The sequence below is a fragment of the Tachypleus tridentatus genome, chromosome 2 (genome assembly GCF_004210375.1).
Source record: "Tachypleus tridentatus isolate NWPU-2018 chromosome 2, ASM421037v1, whole genome shotgun sequence".
Classification (NCBI taxonomy): Eukaryota; Metazoa; Arthropoda; class Merostomata; order Xiphosura; family Limulidae; genus Tachypleus; species Tachypleus tridentatus.
This window is the reverse complement of record NC_134826.1, coordinates 150402316-150424559: the sequence shown is the minus strand read 5'-3', so window position 1 is coordinate 150424559 and position 22244 is coordinate 150402316. Positions and strand designations below refer to the sequence as shown.

General features: G+C 32.2%; 1 long non-coding RNA gene across 1 annotated transcript; it reads left to right on the top strand.

Annotated features, from left to right (window-relative positions):
• The first annotated feature begins 10346 nt into the window (after positions 1 to 10346).
• Positions 10347 to 19937, top strand: LOC143236751 (uncharacterized). The gene is made up of 3 exons (XR_013019738.1): positions 10347 to 10494; positions 18315 to 18439; positions 19892 to 19937. It is a non-coding gene; the product is annotated as an uncharacterized LOC143236751 (long non-coding RNA).
• The last annotated feature ends 2307 nt before the right edge of the window (positions 19938 to 22244 follow it).

Genomic DNA, 22244 nt, shown 5'->3' with positions numbered 1-22244 from the left:
ATATATTGCTCACTAAGTGATTTTTTTATCTGTAATATATTGCTCACTAAGTGATTTTTTTTATCTGTAATATATTGCTCACTAAGTAATTTTTATCTGTAATATATTGCTCACTAAGTAATTTTTTATCTGTAATATATTGCTCACTAAGTGATTTTTTTATCTGTAATATATTGCTCACTAAGTAATTTTTTATCTGTAATATATTGCTCACTAAGTAATTTTTTATCTGTAATATATTGCTCACTAAGTGATTTTTTATCTGTAATATATTGCTCACTAAGTGATTTTTTATCTGTAATATATTGCTCACTAAGTAATTTTTTATCTGTAATATATTGCTCACTAAGTGATTTTTTGTCTGTAATATATTGCTCACTAAGTGATTTTTTTATCTGTAATATATTGCTCACTAAGTGATTTTTTTATCTGTAATATATTGCTCACTAAGTGATTTTTTTTTATCTGTAATATATTGCTCACTAAGTGATTTTTCTTTGTAATGTCACCTTCACTTTTTTTTCTATAATATGAGGAGTCAAACATTTCACATTTAACCGATTTATACAGTATTTGTTCGTTCTTTGTAAGTGCAAAACCAGACTGTTGTGGACAAAAATAAAGAGAAGAAACACAAAGAAATATTGCTGAAAGTACTCACCACAACGTGTAAGGTATAAAACGAAAGTTGTAGAAATTACATATTTGTCAGCAGCTCTGAAGGACTTATTAAATTATTCCAATAGATGGCGCACAAGAGATTAAAAATGTCGAGCTTTTTCACAACTTGGTAATAACTAAATAAGTAAGACGACCACAAAACTGAAATGTTTAGAAAGATATTGTATGAAGTTTGAGATGAAAACACGAAGAGCGATTTCTTTTGTAGTTTATGACTTGTTACTTGGTGATAAAGTTTCTTATTCATTCCTGTTATTTGTGTATCTTTATCTCTTTTCATGGCTCAGCATGAAAATCTGAGTTAAAAATCAGTCTTAATGCTAACCCTTGTTAGCATATAATATCCTAAGTTTATTTAATTTCACATTCGATATCTTACGTTGCAACGAACTTTCTGTGAATTAACTACAAACCTAGATAAAACCCATTGTTTAACTACAAACCTAGATAAAACCTGTTGTTTGACCAAAAACCTGGATAAACCTATTGTTTAACTATAAGTCTAAATAAGTCTGTTGCATAACTATAAAGGTGAAAAAATGTTTTGCTTATCTACAAACCTGGATAACCCTGTTGTTTAACTACAAACTTGGATAAACCTGTTGCATAACTATAAACCTGGATAAAGTTGTTGCTTAATCACAAACCTGGATAAACCTGTTGCATAACTATAAACCTGGATAAAGTTGTTGCTTAATCACAAACCTGGATAAATATATTGTTTAACTATAAACCTGGATAAACCTGTTGCATAACTATAAACCTGGATAAAGTGTTTGCTTAATCACAAACCTGGATAAATATATTGTTTAACTATAAACCTGGATAAACCTGTTGCATAACTATAAACCTGGATAAAGTTGTTGATTAATCACAAACCTGGATAAATATATTGTTTATCTATAAACCTGGATAAACCTGTTGCATAACTATAAACCTGGAAAACCTGTTGCATAACTATAAACCGGGATAAAGTTGTTGCTTAATCACAAACCTGGATAAATATATTGTTTAACTATAAACCTGGATAAACCTATTGTATAACTATAAACCTGGATAAAGTTGTTGCATAACTATAAACCTGGATAAAGTTGTTGCTTAATCACAAACCTGGATAAATATATTGTTTAACTATAAACCTGGAAAAACCTGTTGCATAACTATAAACCTGGATAAAGTTGTTGCTTAATTACAAACCTGAATAAATATATTGTTTAATTATAAACCTGGAAAACCTGTTGCATAACTATAAACCTGGATAAAGTTGTTGCTTAATCACAAACCTGGATAAATATATTGTTTAACTATAAACCTGGATAAACCTGTTGCATAACCATAAACCTGAATAAAGTTGTTGCTTAATCACAAACCTGGATAAATATATTGTTTAACTATAAACCTGGATAAACCTGTTGCATAACTATAAACCTGGATAAAGTTGTTGCTTAATCACAAACCTGGATAAATATATTGTTTAACTATAAACCTGGATAAACCTGTTGCATAACTATAAACCTGGATAAAGTTGTTGCTTAATCACAAACCTGGATAAATATATTGTTTAACTATAAACCTGGAAAACCTGTTGCATAACTATAAACCTGGATAAAGTTGTTGCTTAATCACAAACCTGGATAAATATATTGTTTAACTATAAACCTGGAAAAAACAAGTTGCATAACTATAAACCTGGATAAAGTTGTTGCTTAATCACAAACCTGGATAAATATATTGTTTAACTATAAACCTGGAAAAACCTGTTGCATAACTATAAACCTGGATAAAGTTGTTGCTTAATCACAAACCTGGATAAATATATTGTTTAACTATAAACCTGGAAAACCTGTTGCATAACTATAAACCTGGATAAAGTTGTTGCTTAATTACAAACCTGAATAAATATATTGTTTAATTATAAACCTGGAAAAACCTGTTGCATAACTATAAACCTGGATAAAGTTGTTGCTTAATCACAAACCTGGATAAATATATTGTTTAACTATAAACCTGGATAAACCTGTTGCATAACCATAAACCTGAATAAAGTTGTTGCTTAATCACAAACCTGGATAAATATATTGTTTAACTATAAACCTGGATAAACCTGTTGCATAACTATAAACCTGGATAAAGTTGTTGCTTAATCACAAACCTGGATAAATATATTGTTTAACTATAAACCTGGAAAAAACCTGTTGCATAACTATAAACCTGGATAAAGTTGTTGCTTAATCACAAACCTGGATAAATATATTGTTTAACTATAAACCTGGAAAACCTGTTGCATAACTATAAACCTGGATAAAGTTGTTGCTTAATCACAAACCTGGATAAATATATTGTTTAACTATAAACCTGGATAAACCTGTTGCATAACTATAAACCTGGATAAAGTTGTTGCTTAATCACAAACCTGGATAAATATATTGTTTAACTATAAACCTGGAAAAACCTGTTGCATAACTATAAACCTGGATAAAGTTGTTGCTTAATCACAAACCTGGATAAATATATTGTTTAACTATAAACCTGGAAAACCTGTTGCATAACTATAAACCTGGATAAAGTTGTTGCTTAATCACAAACCTGGATAAATATATTGTTTAACTATAAACCTGGAAAACCTGTTGCATAACTATAAACCGGGATAAAGTTGTTGCTTAATCACAAACCTGGATAAATATATTGTTTAACTATAAACCTGGAAAACCTGTTGCATAACTATAAACCTGGATAAAGTTGTTGCTTAATCACAAACCTGGATAAATATATTGTTTAACTATAAACCTGGATAAACCTGTTGCATAACTATAAACCTGGATAAAGTTGTTGCTTAATCACAAACCTGGATAAATATATTGTTTAACTATAAACCTAGATAAGTCTGTTGCTTAACTACAAACCTGGATAAATCTGTTATTTAACTACAAACTTGTATCAAGCTCTTATTTAACTATAAACCTGTATAAATCTATTACGTAATACGTTTACACATTGTAAACTACCACAAAACTATTAGTATAGAAGAATGCAGTACTAAAATTAGTCCTTGTATTATTCTGTGCCCGTCGCTCATTGATTTAAACAGTAAATCATTGCTACAACTCTTTAGTGCCACTACAATAATATCAAGTATGCCTGCTAGTGTCCCTGATCTCATTATTTTCGGAATATGTTTTAAATGAAAATCCATTTGTTTTTTGAACTCTACGGAAAATAATTTGTTCTATATGTGATTTAAACAGAAACTTACATTGAACATTTGCAAGAGTTGAAACAAAAAGTGTAAGGTAAGAGTGTGTGTTTGTTTTATAGCAAAGCCACATCGGGCTATCTGCTAAGCCCACCGAGGGGAATTGAATACCTGATTTTAGCGTTGTAAATCCGTAGACTTACCGTTGTACTAGCGCGGGGCAACGTATGAGTACTCTTTATTTTAAATAATATGTGTAACCGTTATAATACGTGTTTAGTCTTTATAATACACAATTTATATATATCTTTATAATACATATGTGTAATAGGCCAGGTGGTTATGGGTGCTTCACTCATAATCTGAGAGTTGCAGGTTCGAATCTCCGTCACACCAAATATTCTTGCCATTTTAGCTGTTGGTGCGTTATAATGTGACTATTAATACTACTATTCGTTGGAGATGGGTGGTAATGACTAGTTACCTTCTCTCTAGTCTTACGTATAACGTAGGTAGCCCTCGTGTAGCTTTGCGCGAAATACAAAACAAAGACACGTGTAATTTTACAATACTCGGTTTGTGTGATGTTTGTAATATTTAAACTTCGGAACATAGCTGAATGCTCTGTTTTGAAAATCACAATAGCACTAAAGCTAGTTATTCTTAATATCTTTACTTTGCAAGGTTTTGTACGAATTTCCAAAACTAAAGCAAAAAATATTAGTGAAAATATTGTTATGTACATTTAAAGCATACAAGTGCTAATTAATGTTAATACTAATTAATTTACTATTACCTGCAACATTCTTAATTTTTCTTCCATGGATTTTGGGGTTGCTATAGAAATTCCACCAATCTCGAAGCCGGTGTTATGTACGTGCCCTAATCTCTTAAACTGTGGTCTACTCACCACTAGTAGATCAGACGGTTGTTTGTAAGATTGAAAGTTACTCATAGAAATAACTAAAACGTTTGAGAATCACTGTTTAAGTCTATTAATTTAAAATTAGTGATGAATAGACCAGATAGAGGGCCAATGTGTTTTATTACCTCAGATTAAATGAGGTGTAAATCATTAGCCTCACAGACATTCAGCAGATTCCAGTATGTAATGTCTATTTACAAGTGTTTCATTGGTGCACAGAAGGTAAAAATATTAAGATACAATTTAATGACCAAACAAGTCCTTTTATGAAATGTAATAACCAATCATACCCATCATCTCCATTTAAAACTCTTTCCTACTGCTCTCTCCCACTGAACAATATGTCTGCAAACTTATTTATAGTGCTAGAAACCGTATTTCGATTCCCATAATAGGCAGAGCACAGACAACCCTTTGTGCAGTTTTGTGTTTGCTTACAAATAACAACAGAGTAGTCGGTTAATTTAACCGACCTCGTAACCATTTTGTACTCGTGTATCTTACAGTGTGACATTAAATTTGGATATTGAAAGTCATGTAAGGATGAATCTATGTATAGCTGTATTATTTTATATTCTTTTGGAACTATCATCCCTACATCATTTTATATTTACAACATTTTTTATTACTTCTCTAATAATAAAATTAATATAATTGTCACATTGATGAATTTATTATCATGTCGTCAGAAAGCAGAGAGGATGATTTTTTAAATAAATCTCTATTCTGAAATACGAAAGTATTTGTATGTTTAGTAATTAAACATTCTTATCTCATGATCATCTGAACTACAAAATAATTTTGCCAATCTCTTGTTGTTGTTGTTTTTAGATTTATTAAAAAGCGGAAAATAACTCAGTTAAGGTTTCACATTTAATTACCTGCTTAATAAAAGCATTTTATATTTTGTGGTGATAAACTAAATCTAGAGGACTTTCTATTTTCGTAATAACTTTTTTTTCTATTTTTGTAAATGAAGCAATTTATCAAATTGAATTTCTGGATTTTAATTCTAAGTGAAACAGTATTTTATCTTTCCAGAAATGTGCGACAATTTAGAAATGATTTAAAGTTTGTTACGTTTTATGATAAATAATTAATTGAAACTGAAGTAGTCCGTAAATAAAGTCAGGATTACAACAATCTAAAGACTCATAATGGCTAAGCGGTAAACCTGAATGTTTGTTACTTTAAATATCGAGTTTCGATACCAGAGACAAACAAAGCATAAATAACCTATTATTAGCAATAAACAAAATAAACCGGAAATATATTTTTGTACTAATCTAGATAATATTTACCTCTTGAAAATAAGTTTTGATAGACTTTGTCTATTAACATCGCCATAAACATGTCCATAAATATCGCCCTTTGAAAACCATTTTAAAATGTTTGAATATTAACAATGACTATTTCACATATCTGACTGAGAAAATCTGAAGCTTATTATACTTTCAAAACAACTTAAATCGCTTTAAATGTGTTTATGGTGTCGAACAAAATTTTTCTATTTGAACAAAATTTCGTCCAAGCAAGTAAGTGACATTTCCAGGTAAGTATGACGATGCATCTTATAACGCTAATTCTTTAACAGAATTGTTGCATGTGAAGTCCGAATGATTTCTTTCTTGTACTTAAAAGGATAGTATAATAAATATATTATAACGAATGATGCACTACAATGAATATGTAATTAGATTTGAGGGTAGGTTGGTAGAGGTCCTAACGGTATTTGCTGGTGCACAAAAATATAGCAAGCAAAGAGGAAACAAATAAGTATAATATTTTTATTTTATTTTTAAAGACAAATACGAATCGATATATGTGTTACCTACCTAGCTATAGTAATATAGAAAGTGTGAATGCTAGAAAAATATTGAAACAAGAAAGTGAAAACAACAAAAACTGAGTTACTTGTAAAAAAAAAAATTGTATCCTTTCATTGGTCCGGACTAACGAACATAATTACAGCGATTTGCTACAGTGTGTGTGTGTGTGTTTATGTGTCTTGAATTAAGCACAAAGCTACACAGTGGACTATCTGTGTTCTGCCTACCCGCAGAACCCGCTTTTTAGCGTTGTAAGTCCGCAGACATACCACTGAGCCACTGGGGAGATTTTGCAGACTAAATATATTGTTTAAAAAAATTAAACAACTCGGCTTTTCTCGTTTTCACTTTCTTGTTTCACGATTTTGTATAGCATTAGAACTTTCTGGCTCGCCATGGCCTGGTGGTTAAGATGCTGGATTCGTAATCTGAAGGTCGCTTATTCGAACCCTGTTGCAAACATGCTCGCCCTTTCTGTCGTGGGGGCGTTAATATGTGATTTGTTAATTCCACTACTCGTTGGTAAAAGAGTAGCCCAAGAGTTGGTGATGGATGGTGACGACTAGCTGCCTTCCCTGTAGTCTTACACTGCTAAATTAGGGACGGCTAGCTCAGATAGCCCTCGTGTAACTTTGCGCGAAATTCAAAAACAAACAAACAAACACATAAAAACTTTCTATATTACTATAGCAATCTAGATTACGTATATATCTGTTCCTACTTGTCTTTATAAACTTTTAAGAGTTTTCAGTATGCTTGCAAAGTTTAAAAAATAAGAAATGACTCGAGCTAACCCTTATGCAAATTTTAGAACCTTTATATAACTGATACTGAATTGTGTTACGTGTTAGGGTTAAAACCATTCATGCTTGAATCATTATCGTCAAACTATAACGTTACATTTTTAACGAAATATCCAGTTATCGTCGTCTTGGATAAATAAATACATACAGACTAGTTTTTGGCATTTATATCTATCTAGATCTAAATAATTTTTGTTCTGGTTTTACTGAGGTCGTAGAAGAAAAATCTACTATCAACATCTTTTACCTAACTTAAAACATTATTAATGTAATGTAATCACCATTTTCATGTTCTACAGATTAAACAATGAGACATATTTAACGTAATTTATTAATAAGCATTGAAAATGTATGTCAAAACGACAAACCATTTGGCAAGATTCAATAGCATGCAATAAAATAAAAATCCTTAAGAAATTAAACCATACGATTTAGATAAAAAGTATTGAAAACAAGTAAACCAATCCTTTAGGCCTATATTTTATTTTTTACTTACGTTTAAGCAACCAAGAACTCTATTACCACATTAATCTCTTGAAATAATACGTAGACTGCTCACGTGTACTTTCAGTATTCATATTTGATATTTTAACAACACCACTTCACGAGCCAGTGGGGACTCTTTTGGTGAAAGCAAAAGAACTATTCAATCAAGATTTTTCTTAATGAGAACTGAAATTTTGGCGTTGGGGCTACGGAAAATGATTTGAAGTGGTAATGTGGCTGAAATCCGTAAGCTTTCGTGAGTTTAAAATTGTAAGTCTGTGTTATGGTTTATTATGGTTCACTTGATGTTGAGTTTACCTATCTTTGTAATCTGGGTATCTAGTGAGTTTCTAGCTTCATCATGTCTCGTTTCACATTTAAAAAAAATAGTCTCCTTCATTAAAGTCAGCTGGACGTTACATGCCGTGAGAATTTCATGTAAACTAAAATAGATATCTGAATTATACACCGTTTCCATTAATTTGAGATAAATAAAATGTAGAAGGCGTACATCAAATCATTGATGTAATAAGAAACAGGGAATGGATCCAAGCAATCCAAATTAAGGCTCTTAGGATCATATGGATTACTAAAACTCTTCTTCTCTTTAGGACATCTTAATGTATCTTGTCACTAAGGGCTGGATACATTTAACAGGTTATTTCATTCATTAAACTATAGTGTTGTTGTCCTCATAATTGGTTATAGTGATAACCTAAATTTTAATTTGGGAAGTCTGAATAACAACCGGAAAGATTCAGAGATTTGTTTTAAAAAAAATGTTTAAAAAAAGCTTTAAACGTTAATTCATATTTAATTATCTTCGAGTGTTTTTTTTTTGTTTTTTTTTAGAAATTCTTAACACTTACTCTGGTTTGATAGCTTTGTTGTCAAGGCTACAAATACACAACAAATAATTTTGTCAACCTAGCCAGACGTTTGCTAGACGATCAAGTATCAACAACATCATCTACCCGTAAAAACACCATCTGCCTTGGTAAAATGTAGGTGGCCCGGCATGGCCAAGCGCGTTAAGGCGTGCGCTTCGTAATCTGAGGGTCGCGAGTTCGCGCCCGAATCGCGCCAAACATGCTCGCCCTCCCAGCCGTGGGGGCCTCATAATGTGACGGTCAATCCCACTTTTTGTTGGTAAAAGAGTAGCCCAAGAGTTGGCGGTGGGTGGTGATGACTAGCTGCCTTCCCTCTAGTCTTACACTGCAAAATTAGGGACGGCTAGTACAGATAGCCCTCGAGTAGCTTTGTGCGAAATTCAAAAAAACAAAAAATGTAGACAATATATGTGCTAAAATTATAAAGGTGATAAAACTAAAATAGGAGATTTAATGTTTTACTTATAAAGCGAAACTGTAAACACAAGTATTTGCGATCTACCTGCACGATCATCACACCCTTCTAGTGCCACTTAGCGACCTTGTAAGTTGCTGTCCCTTGAGTACCACTGGAATTATGATGTCACTTTTAGTAATACGCTCCCTGACAGCAGACAGCTTCCATTTTCAAATGTCATGGCGCCCTAGCAACGTGCTCCTGGCAACGCGACATCTGGGTAATAGCACTCAAACTACGTAACAGTTATATAACACTTAGATGTATGTATTACGCAATAGACATGAGGTGGCATCCTCTTGTCCGTAAACACGTGCCCCAACTACTAATAGGTTAAATATTTGTTAAGTTTTTAACATTTATTTCACTGTATTTATTTACTTCTAAATAACGTAAAAATACGTTCGAAACAAATTAGAAAACCTTTTAAACCGAGAAACAGATTCATATAAAATAATACATCAAGATATCTTAAAGTAAAAAAACTGAGTAATTCTTTTGCACGTGAAAAGGTTTTATTGGCATATTTTATTAGTAAATTTTAGTATCTATAGAGCCCTGAAAAATTCTAGGGAACACATTAGCTAAGTGTTTTTAATTTTTAATCTCCACCTAAATATATTGTGCGGATGAGAAATCAATAAAAATAAGTAGTGCAAGTAACTTGCGGAAGGCTTCTTTATTGGATATGTTGCTGCAGTCGAACGAAAGTAATAAATAAATATATATATATGAAAACAAAACTTCACGTTTTTCATTCATATAAATAACGATGTTCTGGACTATGTTCAGGCTTGATGGTAATAAAGATTTTGTAATTTTTAACTGAAAAAAATGTAACAAAGGATTTCGCTGCACAGCACTTAGCGATATCGTGATATATGTTACTTTATTCGATTTATCTTCTTAGTTTCTAAGAGTAAAAGCGAATGAAACGTTTCATTAGAGCCCAATACAGAACACAGGAATGATATATTGCGTGCATTTGTTTGGCTTGTTAAACTCATTAAAACTAGACGTTTTTTGTGGAAATGGTTGGCAGTTAATTCATATTTATTCAATATACGAGTAAACGCATGTTTTAGGGCTTACAGAGTGTAATGTGCATGTTATACACACAGATATGTACTTATATACATACACGTACGCCAGTGGAACTTTCAGTTTATGTGCGAACACAAAAACGTTAGATTGGTCCGAAGTTCATAAATTCCACGACTTTCACTACTGGTGAGTATGATTTGAATTTGAATTTATTTAAGTACTTATATTTTATAAAATTACACTTTGCGCTATTTAATGTAGCAAAAATACTTTCAAAAGTTTGTTTACAGGTTTCTATAATTTACGACGTTAACATACATTAGTTTAGAATAAGTGAAAACTTCCTACTATCAACCCTGTGATCATACGACCACAAAGAAATCTCTTAAAATCTTGAGGACTATTAAAACGACCTCCAGTGGTACATTGCTGATTCTTTGATTTATGATGCTAGAAACGTCGTTTCAATCCGGTGATGAGCATGACACAGATAGCCCATTCTGTAGATTTATGATGCTAGAAACGTCGTTTCAATCCGGTGGTGAGCATGACACAAATAGCCCATTCTGCAGATTTATGCTTAACTACAGCAAAATAGAATAGACTTGAAATTTATCATTGATATTAGGTTCTACTTACAACATTAAAATAACTCAAAGTGTTTCATACAATTTACTTAGATTAACAGTAGATAACGTGTAAATTAGGACAGACAAACAGCACTGAAAATCTGTACATTTGTCCCTTTTGAAGCATGTAATCACTGACGAATGTTTATAAGAATATTTACTAACTCTTGCAGGTCATAAGAAAAGTTATTCATAATTCCAAGTTCATACAGTACATGTACGATTTTCTTATTTTTCTCAATGAAACTTTATTTATTCATACGTTTGTTTTTGCTTTCTGTCTCCACACCCTTACAGAGACACGGTGGAATACCTGCTGGCTCACAACGCAAGAAACTGGGTTTATATACCCCCGGTGAGCAGAGCGCAAATAGCGATTTGTGTAGCTATGCGCTTACCTGCTAGCACACAAAAATTATCTCTGTAGATTGGGTAACATCCGTGTAGCTGGTACAAAATATTATCTCTGTAGATTGGGTAACATCCGTGTAGCTGGTACAAAATATTATCTCTGTAGATTGGGTAACATCCGTGTAGCTGGTACAAAATATTATCTCTGTAGATTGGGTAACATCCGTGTAGCTGGTACAAAATATTATTTCTGTAGATTGAGTAACATCCGTGTAGCTGATACAAAATATTATCTCTGTAGATTGGATAACATCCGTGTAGCTGATACAAAATATTATCTCTGTAGATTAGATAACATCTGTGTAGCTGGTACAAAATATTATCTCTGTAGATTGGGTAACATCCGTGTAGCTGGTACAAAATATTATTTCTGTAGATTGAGTAACATCCGTTTAGCTGGTACAAAATATTATCTCTGTAGATTAGATAACATCTGTGTAGCTGGTACAAAATATTATCTCTGTAGATTGAGTAACATCCGTTTAGCTGGTACAAAATATTATCTCTGTAGATTAGATAACATCTGTGTAGCTGGTACAAAATATTATCTCTGTAGATTGAGTAACATCCGTGTAGCTGGTACAAAATATTATCTCCGTAAATTGGATAACATCCGTGTAGCTGGTACAAAATATTATCTCTGTAGATTAGATAACATCTGTGTAGCTGGTGCAAAATATTATCTCTGTAGATTGAGTAACATCCGTGTAGCCGGTACAAAATATAATCTCTGTAGATTGAGTAACATCCGTGTAGCTGGTACAAAATATTATCTCTGTAAATTGGATAACATCCGTGTAGCTGGTACAAAATATTATCTCTGTAGATTGAGTAACATCCGTGTAGCTGGTACAAAATATTATCTCTGTAGATTGAGTAACATCTGTGTAGCTGGTACAAAATATTATCTCTGTAGATTGAGTAACATCCGTGTAGCTGATACAAAATATTATCTCTGTAGATTGAGTAACATGCGTGTAGCTGGTACAAAATATTATCTCTGCAGATTGAGTAACATCCGTTTAGCTGATACAAAATATTATCTCTGTAGATTGAGTAACATCCGTGTAGCTGATACAAAATATTACCTCTGTAGATTGAGTAACATCCGTGTAGCTGATACAAAATATTATCCCTGTAAATTGGGTAACATCCGTTTAGCTGGTACAAAATATTATCTCTGTAGATTGAGTAACATCCGTGTAGCTGGTACAAAATATTATTTCTGTAGATTAGGTAACATCTATGTAGCTGGTACAAAATATTATCTCTGTAGATTAGGTAACATTCATGCAGTTAGTAAAAATTTCTCCAAAGGTGTTTCATTTTACTAACTTCAGTTGTACATTTCTACTAAGATCTTAGTATTTTGATATCAGTCATTGCTATTGTTTGATAGAGGTGTTTGTACAATACTCCAAGATTAAGAAAGTTGTCAGTTTGAAAAGAACCCTCTAACTTTACAATATAAGAACACTTTAACTTTACAAGAAAAAAAGCCTTTATCTTCAAGAGATAAGAAAACTTTAAATTCACAAGAAAACACTTTAACTTCATAAGATAAGAACTCTAACTTCACAATATAAGAACACTTTAACTTTACATGTAACAGTCTTTACTAAAATAGAATAAAACAGAATAAATCCTGTACATTAGTATCATTCATTTTTTTAAATTTGGCGCAAGGCTACAAAAACTATGATGTCTACATCTTCCACCTGATAGACTAGAGGAAAGACAACAGGCCAAGAGTGCCCTCCGCCAACTCTAGGGTTACCTTATCGACAGTCGAGTAGCAGGCACATACAGTTTTGTGGTTTGTTTTGTATCTCGTGAAAAGCAACTCGACGGCTATCTGCGTTACCAGTCCCTAATTTAGCAGAGATGGATTAGAGGGAAGATAGCTACTATACATCACCTTCTGCCAACTTTAGGGTTACTCGTTCACCGACAAACAGTGAGGTTTGTACCATATGTATATATGGTATGTACCATACCACTGAAAAAGCAAGCATGTTTAGTGAAAGGGATTCGAACCTGCGACACCTATTCAGACATTTAAACAAACATTGAAAATATCGTGTGAGAAGCTATTATGTTTCTTTACTTGAGAAGTTTGCTTTAACCAATAAAACAAGTGGCTTGCAACACCCATAAAACCATACATTACCTTGTGCTAAAGATTATAGCTTCCATGTAAAACTACGAACTACCGTTTTCTAAATATTATACTTTCCGTGTAAAACTATGTATTACCTTGCACTAAAGATCATAGTTTTTGTTGTAAAACTATGTATTACCGTGTGCTAAAGATTATAGTTTCCATGTAAAACTATGTATTACCGTGTGCTAAAGATTATAGTTTCCATGTAAAACTATGAATTACCGTGTGCTAAAGATTATAGTTTTTGTTGTAAAACTATGAATTACCGTGTGCTAAATATTATAATTTCCATGTAAAACTATGTATTACCGTGTGCTAAAGATTATAGTTTCCATGTAAAACTATGAATTATCGTGTGTTAAAGATTATAGTTTTTGTTGTGAAACTATGAATTACCGTGTGCTAAAGATTATAGTTTCCATGTAAAACTATGTATTACCGTGTGCTAAAGATTATAGTTTTTGTTGTAAAACTATGTATTACCGTGTGCTAAAGATTATAGTTTCCATGTAAAACTATGAATTACCGTGTGCTAAATATTATAGTTTTTGTTGTAAAACTATGAATTACCGTGTGCTAAAGATTATAATTTCCATGTACAACTATGAATTACCGCATGCTAAAGATTATAGTTTCCATGTAAAACTATGTATTACCGTGTGCAAAGATTATAGTTTCCATGTAAAACTATGAATTATCGTGTGTTAAAGATTATAGTTTTGTTGTGAAACTATGAATTACCGTGTGCTAAAGATTATAGTTTCCATGTAAAACTATGTATTACCGTGTACTAAAGATTATAGTTTCCATGTAAAACTATGAATTACCGTGTGCTAAAGATTATAGTTTCCATGTAAAACTATGAATTATCGTGTGTTAAAGATTATAGTTTTGTTGTGAAACTATGAATTACCGTGTGCTAAAGATTATAGTTTCCATGTAAAACTATGTATTACCGTGTGCTAAAGATTATAGTTTTTGTTGTAAAACTATGAATTACCGTGTGCTAAAGATTATAATTTCCATCTACAACTATGAATTACCGCTTGCTAAAGATTATAGTTTCCATGTAAAACTATGTATTACCGTGTGCTAAAGATTATAGTTTCCATGTAAAACTATGAATTACCGTGTACTAAAGATTATAGTTTCCATGTAAAACTATGAATTATCGTGTGTTAAAGATTATAGTTTTGTTGTGAAACTATGAATTACCGTGTGCTAAAGATTATAGTTTCCATGTAAAACTATGTATTACCGTGTGCTAAAGATTATAGTTTTGTTGTAAAACTATGAATTACCGTGTGCTAAAGATTATAATTTCCATCTACAACTATGAATTACCGCATGCTAAAGATTATAGTTTCCATGTAAAACTATGTATTACCGTGTGCTAAAGATTATAGTTTCCATGTAAACTATGAATTACCGTGTACTAAAGATTATAGTTTCCATGTAAAACTATGAATTACCGTGTACTAAAGATTATAGTTTCCATGTAAAACTATGTATTACCGTGTGCTAAAGATTATAGTTTCCATGTAAAACTATGTATTACCGTGTGCTAAAGATCATAGTTTTGTTGTAAAACTATGTATTACCATGTGCTAAAGATTATAGTTTCCATGTAAAACTATGTATTACCGTGTGCTAAAGATTATAGTTTTTGTTGTAAAACTATGAATTACCGTGTGCTAAAGATTATAATTTCCATGTAAAACTATGAATTACCGCATGCTAAAGATTATAGTTTCCATGTAAAACTATGTATTACCGTGTGCTAAAGATTAAAGTTTCCATGTAAAACTATGAATTATCGTGTACTAAAGATTATAGTTTCCGTGTAAAACTATGTATTACCTTGTACTAAAGATCATAGTTTTTGTTGTAAAACTATGTATTACCGTGTGCTAAAGATTATAGTTTCCATGTAAAACTATGAATTACCGTGTGCTAAAGATTATAGTTTCCATGTAAACCTATGTATTACCGTGTGCTAAAGATTATAGTTTCCATGTAAAACTATGAATTACTGTGTGCTAAAGATTATAGTTTCCATGTAAAACTACGTATTACCCTGTGCTAAAGATTATAGTTTCTATGTAAAACTACGTATTACCCTGTGCTAAAGATTATAGTTTCCATGAGGGACAAATTAAATAATCGAACCCGAATATTTAGTTAGTTTATATTAATTATGTAACACCATATTAGCGGATTTTTATCTTTATAATTTTATTACAATTTTACTTTGTTTTTTATGAAGATGGTATGTGTGTGTTTGCGATAGCAGAGCCACATCGGGCTATCTGCTCAGACCAGTGAAAGGAATCGAACCTCTGATTTTAACGTTGTATTTTGAAGATGATTACTTGGAAAATTTTTTATTTGATAATTTCATGTACTTGTATATGACACTACCCTCGAATTATCTACTTGTTTTTATATAGTTCAGCACCAATGTAACTCGTATATTGTATCAATTTGAATAATTGTATATTTTAGGAAAGCCAAGTTGTAACTGGTGAGTTAATTAAAACAGTCTTGGTGTTTCTGTTTAAATTATTTTGTATTTGGTCTTCTTAAAGATCCTGACCGACATGGACACACATTAAACACATTAGAGAAAGTGTTTAATAAACAAAAGCGAAATGAAACAGGCTTTACTCATAAAAGTCGAGTGTGTGTTTGTTGTTTTGCGCAAAGTCACAAATATGCGCTTTGTTCATCACGATAAAATCAAACCAAAAACTTTTAGCGTTATAGTTCTATGAAGTTATTGCTAATCCATTAATTAGTTTTTAACACATGCTCAGATTGTGAATCCCAGAGCTAATGTTTCGCATTCAAATGTCCTCCCCCCAAAAAAAAAGTCCTCTAAGCTTTGAGCTGTCGAGGCTCTGGCAAGATAGCTCTAGTGTAACTTTGGGCGAAAATTGAACGTGCCTACTGTTGGTAAGTTTTGAATTAATTTATATAAAACAGCTATTTGTAGCTACAAGCTGCCTTTATGAAATTAGTTTGATGCTATACTCAAAATATTTATTGGTAAGTTAAATATACACGTATATATCATTAGCATTATCACTGTCTTAACAGACAAACCTGTTAAAATAATTTCTGTGAATCAGGCATTAAACATACACTGCTGGCCAAAATCTTAAGGCCGATGAACATAAAGAAAAAATATGCATTTTGCATTGTTAGACTCAACCACTTATTCGAGTTGAGCTTTGAAAGATGAAAATAAGAAAAGGGAAAAAAAAAAAAACTTTTTTAGCATTTAATAAGGAAAATGTGAACACTATGAAATTAGCCTAAATACTAGCTGGTCAAAAGTTTAATACCATACTAAAACGAAGCGTTAATCGGTAAACACGTAACGAAATTCAGTCATTTGTGTTGCAGCGTTAGCGTTGTCAACATCTCTCACTGAAATTTTCTGTGTTACATGACAAAAGCTAAAAAGTTGACAGAGTTTGAACGTAGCAGAATTGTTGAGCTGCAAAAGCAAGGTCTTTCTCAACGTGCCATCCCTGGTGAGATTGGATGTAGTAAAACTGCTGTTGTAAATTTATAAAAAGAACCTGAAAGATACGGAACGAGAATTTCAAGTGGTCGGCCCAAGAAAATTTCGCCTGCGTTAAGCAGGAGGATTCGAGGGGTTGTCCGGCAAGACACCAGCCGATCGTCGAACTAGATTAAGGCCCTTACGGATGCAGAATGCAGCTCAAGAACAATAAGACGGTATCTACGAGAGAAAGACTTTAAAAACCGTAAAGGTCTACAAAGGCCACGCCTCTTTTCATACCACGAAACAACTCGGTTAAACTTTGCTGAGAGGCACCAAACATGGGACGTAGAGAAGTGGTTTTGTTCTCTGATGATGAAAAATTTTAACCTGGATGGGCCAGATGGCTTCCAACGTTACTGGCACCATAAGTATATCCCACCGAAGACATTTTCTATACAGTGGAGAAAGTTCCATTATGATCTGGGGTGCTTTCTTCTTCCATAGAACAATGGAGCTTCAGGTTATACAGGGCCGTCAAACAGCAGCTGGCTACATTGGCATGATGGAGAGAGCATCCTTTTCACTGAAGGCCCTCGCTTGTTTAGGATTTCTTTTTGGTACGGTCTTAAACTTTTTACCAGCTGGTATTTAGACTAATTTCATAGTGTTCACATTTTCCCTATTAAGTGCTAAAAATGTTTTTTATTTTTATTTTCCATTTTCTTATTTTCATCTTTGAAGCTTTACTCAAATAAGTGGTTGAGTGTAACAACGCAAAATGCATATTTTTTTATGTTCATTGGTTTTAAGATTTTGGTCAGCAGTGTATATCTTATCTATCTTGGTATTTTGGTTCAAAGGATTGTTTTTGAATTGCTATCTATTGGCTAAAAGTGTAATTATTTTCTCCGCAAATGTTATATCTGTCGGACATAAGGTGAAGTGACTTACGTCACTTTTACTTTTGGAAAATGGAAGTTTCAGGCTTTCTGTTTTCATTATTATGATGTTTTTCGTCATTTTAAAGAAGAAAAAATATATACAGTAAAACTTTATTTTGTCTTTCCTTTTTATTTTGATTGGACCTTCTGCTACATAGAAGAGAAAGTGACCATTTATTTAATAGACGTGAACTAAAAGCTATAGTAATTGTATAGTAACAACTGGACAGTGTTCTTTTTTTTACGGTGATCATAAAAACGTTTGTCTTGTACAAACCTTAGAAAAAAGAAACTCTATGTTGAGGCACCTATCTAATGTTATTTCTCACAATAATATATTTGATTAGTAACTTCATAGAAAAGTAATTGCATTGATGGAAGAAGATGGACACGAACTGGAATGGAAAACATTACCTACCTTTCATGGCAATTGTTTGCTTCTGCCTTACTTCTGGTGTAATGAATATGACAGGTGAGACTGTTCCGATTTGTACGATTCGCTTTATCGAGTAAAATTGCTTAAGTTTTTGTTGTCTAAGTTTATTCCTCATCTATTTTGTTCCAACTTCACCACTTTCCTCTTCAACTTTGGTCTACTTTCTCGTTTGTTTTTGTGTGTTATTTCTTCTACTAATTTACAAGAGTGACATATTACTTTTATCATTCACTTTCAAAGATAACCACATTCATATAGTTAAGTTTTGAAATCTTTTGAGAAAAATGTAAACGTAAAATGTGCTGCTGTCCGATAATAATTTAATTGTGTCAACTAGATTAAGTTGTGAGAGCATCAAAACACGAATTCTAAAGTATAATAACATCGTATGAAATATTGTAACCCATTTTAAAACATTAAAATGTTTAATACTTTTATATATATTTTTTTTCGTTTTTAATTACGGGATACATTTTCGATTCTCCAAAAGTCTGGTTTACGAGATTGAGCAGTTGTCATTACATTTCAATGTTTAATAAACTTTGTGTGAGTGTCAGTAAATAACGTTTCTGCTCTATTTTACTAAACTAGAACTTTTTACATTATAAATACCAGGACTAATCTGTGTAAGAAACTCGTTTAAATCTTAACAAACATTAAAAACTTGGAACAGATTACTGTAGAATGGAAATATTTGTTGGATATAAACATGAATTCGTTTTCTCATGCTTTTCTTGGAACTGTTGTAATAATTATGTTTTAGGCTTTTCCAGTTTCTAATTACATAGCTTAAAAGAGAAAACAACTACCATCAGAGATTTAACCCAGTTTCAAGTATAATTTATGATACGCCAGAGATAAATGTGGATAAAGTGATATTAAGTGAAATTGTTTAGAAATCTCTGCGTCTTATATATAATGTTTATCATTTCGTTTTTCTGACCATATTTAAAAATTCCCCCACAACTGAGAACACTACCACTTAGTAACAACATCAAGAATAGTAAAAGTACTCTATGTAACGAATAGGCGACTCAAATATTTAGTAAAAGTGTCAGCATCGATGAACAGACTAGTTTGTGTCTACTGACACTCTGATAATATACACATTTTCAGGAATACAGAAATTTACCTCACTTCTATTGCTATAGCTAGATCGTCATGGATCTCAGTGGAAAGACTAGTTGTGTTACACTGATATAAATACCTAAACATTCAGTGATTCTTATGGAAGTACGTAGAAAGTTTATCAGTGATTCCTAATATACTAGTGATGTCAATCACAGAAATACAAGTGTACGTGAGCCTTCTTTGAAGCCTGAACTTCAGATTGAAATGTTAAGAAACGTATTTTTCATTAATTTGAATAACGTAGCTAAGTGTTAATATAATTGTACACTTTGTGTTTTGATTGTTTTAATTTAAATGCTATTTATATAATTGTATTAAGGAAGATAAAATAGAAAATATATATTTTGTTTCTCACAGATTTACCGAGAACAGTTGTAACTGAAAACCACATGCAAAACCAAACATCTGTATTTTTTAACAACGGTTTCATCTCGGTCATCGGACGTATTAACGGGTAAGAGTAAAGCTGTCGTCACCTCTTATCCAGCTTTGTGGGTTAAATATTTCTAAACGTTAGCTATTTCTCTCTATTAGTATTAAAAGTCCCGCTTTTTAAACTAATTCATCGCTCACTAACTTACACTTATTGGCTTCCATATATACTCCACAAGGAACCTAACATGCCATTCCTGATATATATACTCCACAAGGAACCTAACATTCCATTCCTGATTATTGTAAATTCATCGAGTAGTATGGTTTGAAATGGACTCATAAATGTTGGCAGAAGATTACGAAGGCCATACTTGTCCAGAAATGGTCAGTCAAACTAAGGCCCAATATTGTGCTTATAAAGAAAAAATAAAGTGGTTGGAGTCATGGTTTTTGTCTGCCAGTTTTGGTCTGTGTGGGCACACTTGGTTTTATGTATTATCATTGTAAGACCTCTCTAAGACTTCTTGCAACACCATTTATAAAATCCCTTGTAAGACCTTTTGTAAAGTCTTATTTAGACCTTTTGTAATATCATTTATAAGATCCCTTATAAGATCTCTTGGAACATCATTTGTAAGATTTCTTGTAAAACCTTTTATAAGGATTCATGAGTATTATCAACTGTATTACCATAAGAAAGAAATCAATATTAAAGTCGTCAATACCGGCTGGTACACTACCATAGGAAAATAACCATTTACTGACAGTATCCTTAGTGTCCTCAATAACGGTTACAAACTACCATAAGGAAAGAAAATCTTAGTTAGAGTGTCCTTAACGTCTACAATAGTGATTACAGAATACCATACAGAAAGAAAAGAACTTAGTCAGAGTATTCTTAGTGTCTCTAATGCTGATTTGCAACTATTCAAAGACACTTAGTTAAAGTGCCAAGAGTATCTACTGGCAGAGAACCAGTTCAACTGTAAGTCCGTCTGTTGTACTACAGTTCCTTTCGATAGCTACAGAACTCTGAGTCATTATATATTTTATAGCTTCAGTATCATTATATCAGAAGAAAAGAGCTATTTTAATTACAAAGTATCGTGAAATATTTATAGGTTTATTCTGTTTCAGCTTCTGAAGAGTTTATTACTTTATATTAAAGCTACTTTAAATATGCAAATCATTAAGGCTAGGGATAACCACAACCAATATAAAGCCATGGTATAGAACGGAATTTGTTAAAATTACATTTTAACATTCTTCGGCATTTCACAGTTAGCGTCATGTTACAGAAAAAATTATTGCGTATGATAAATTTGTATAACAATTCTTTCCCGTAAGAAAATATTTATATCATAAAATTGTGTTCTGTTTGGGGATCTAAAATTTCTAAGACTGAGATATATCTTGTACTTAAAGAAATTGATATAAAAAAGGAATATGGGCCAACTTGGGGTAACCAGGACCATCCATAATGGGCCTACAACAAAATGTAGCCCAATCATGTTAAGTAAAATGAGAAGTCTGGTAATAGGAGAAGATTAGTGTTTACTTATCCATGTTGTACCATGTCAACACTATGTTTACGGGTAATAAGAAAACCTTGATGAATTATAATCAAATATTAATTAGTTAATCTTTCTGAGATAACCAGTAGACGAAAACCTAACTAGAAAGACAACAGATTTTCATTTACAGGTGCCACTAGGTGGTTCAGAGGTAAGTTTGAGATTTTACAATGTTAAAAAATCGGGTTTCAGTACCAAGATTGGTAAATCACAAGTAGTCCATTATATACTATATGGTTAAAACATACAGAAAAGCAAATATTTACTGATCTCGGCCTAAAGCAGGTTTGAACTAATTTTTCGCCTTGTTAATATTCTGAAACTAGCTTGAAAACATTGACAGGGGATTTCAATGACGAATACGATATTGAAACTTATCTTCACAATTCTTAAAGAGCTTGAGTGTTTGTGGGGAGGAAGAGACTCAAGTGACTAGTAGGCACTTCAAACTAATTTTAGAAACTATAGTTGGACTGTTTGGATTATAATTCCGTAAAAGCATTTAACCATCCATGATAAAAGTGAAACAATGAGAAGTGTATATTATCGTTAATAATATATTGGTACACTTTGGATGTTACTCTCCATTAAATTAATTGACGCAACTAGCCCCACACCACTACACCACCACCACATCCATTAGCTTAACCTGTCTGAAAACTAAAGAACAGTCAAGAGCATTGTGTGAGTTTTTTTCATTTCATCTCTTTCTACACCCAGTACAGAAAATTGTAAAACTGTTATCATCAGTATCTCCACAG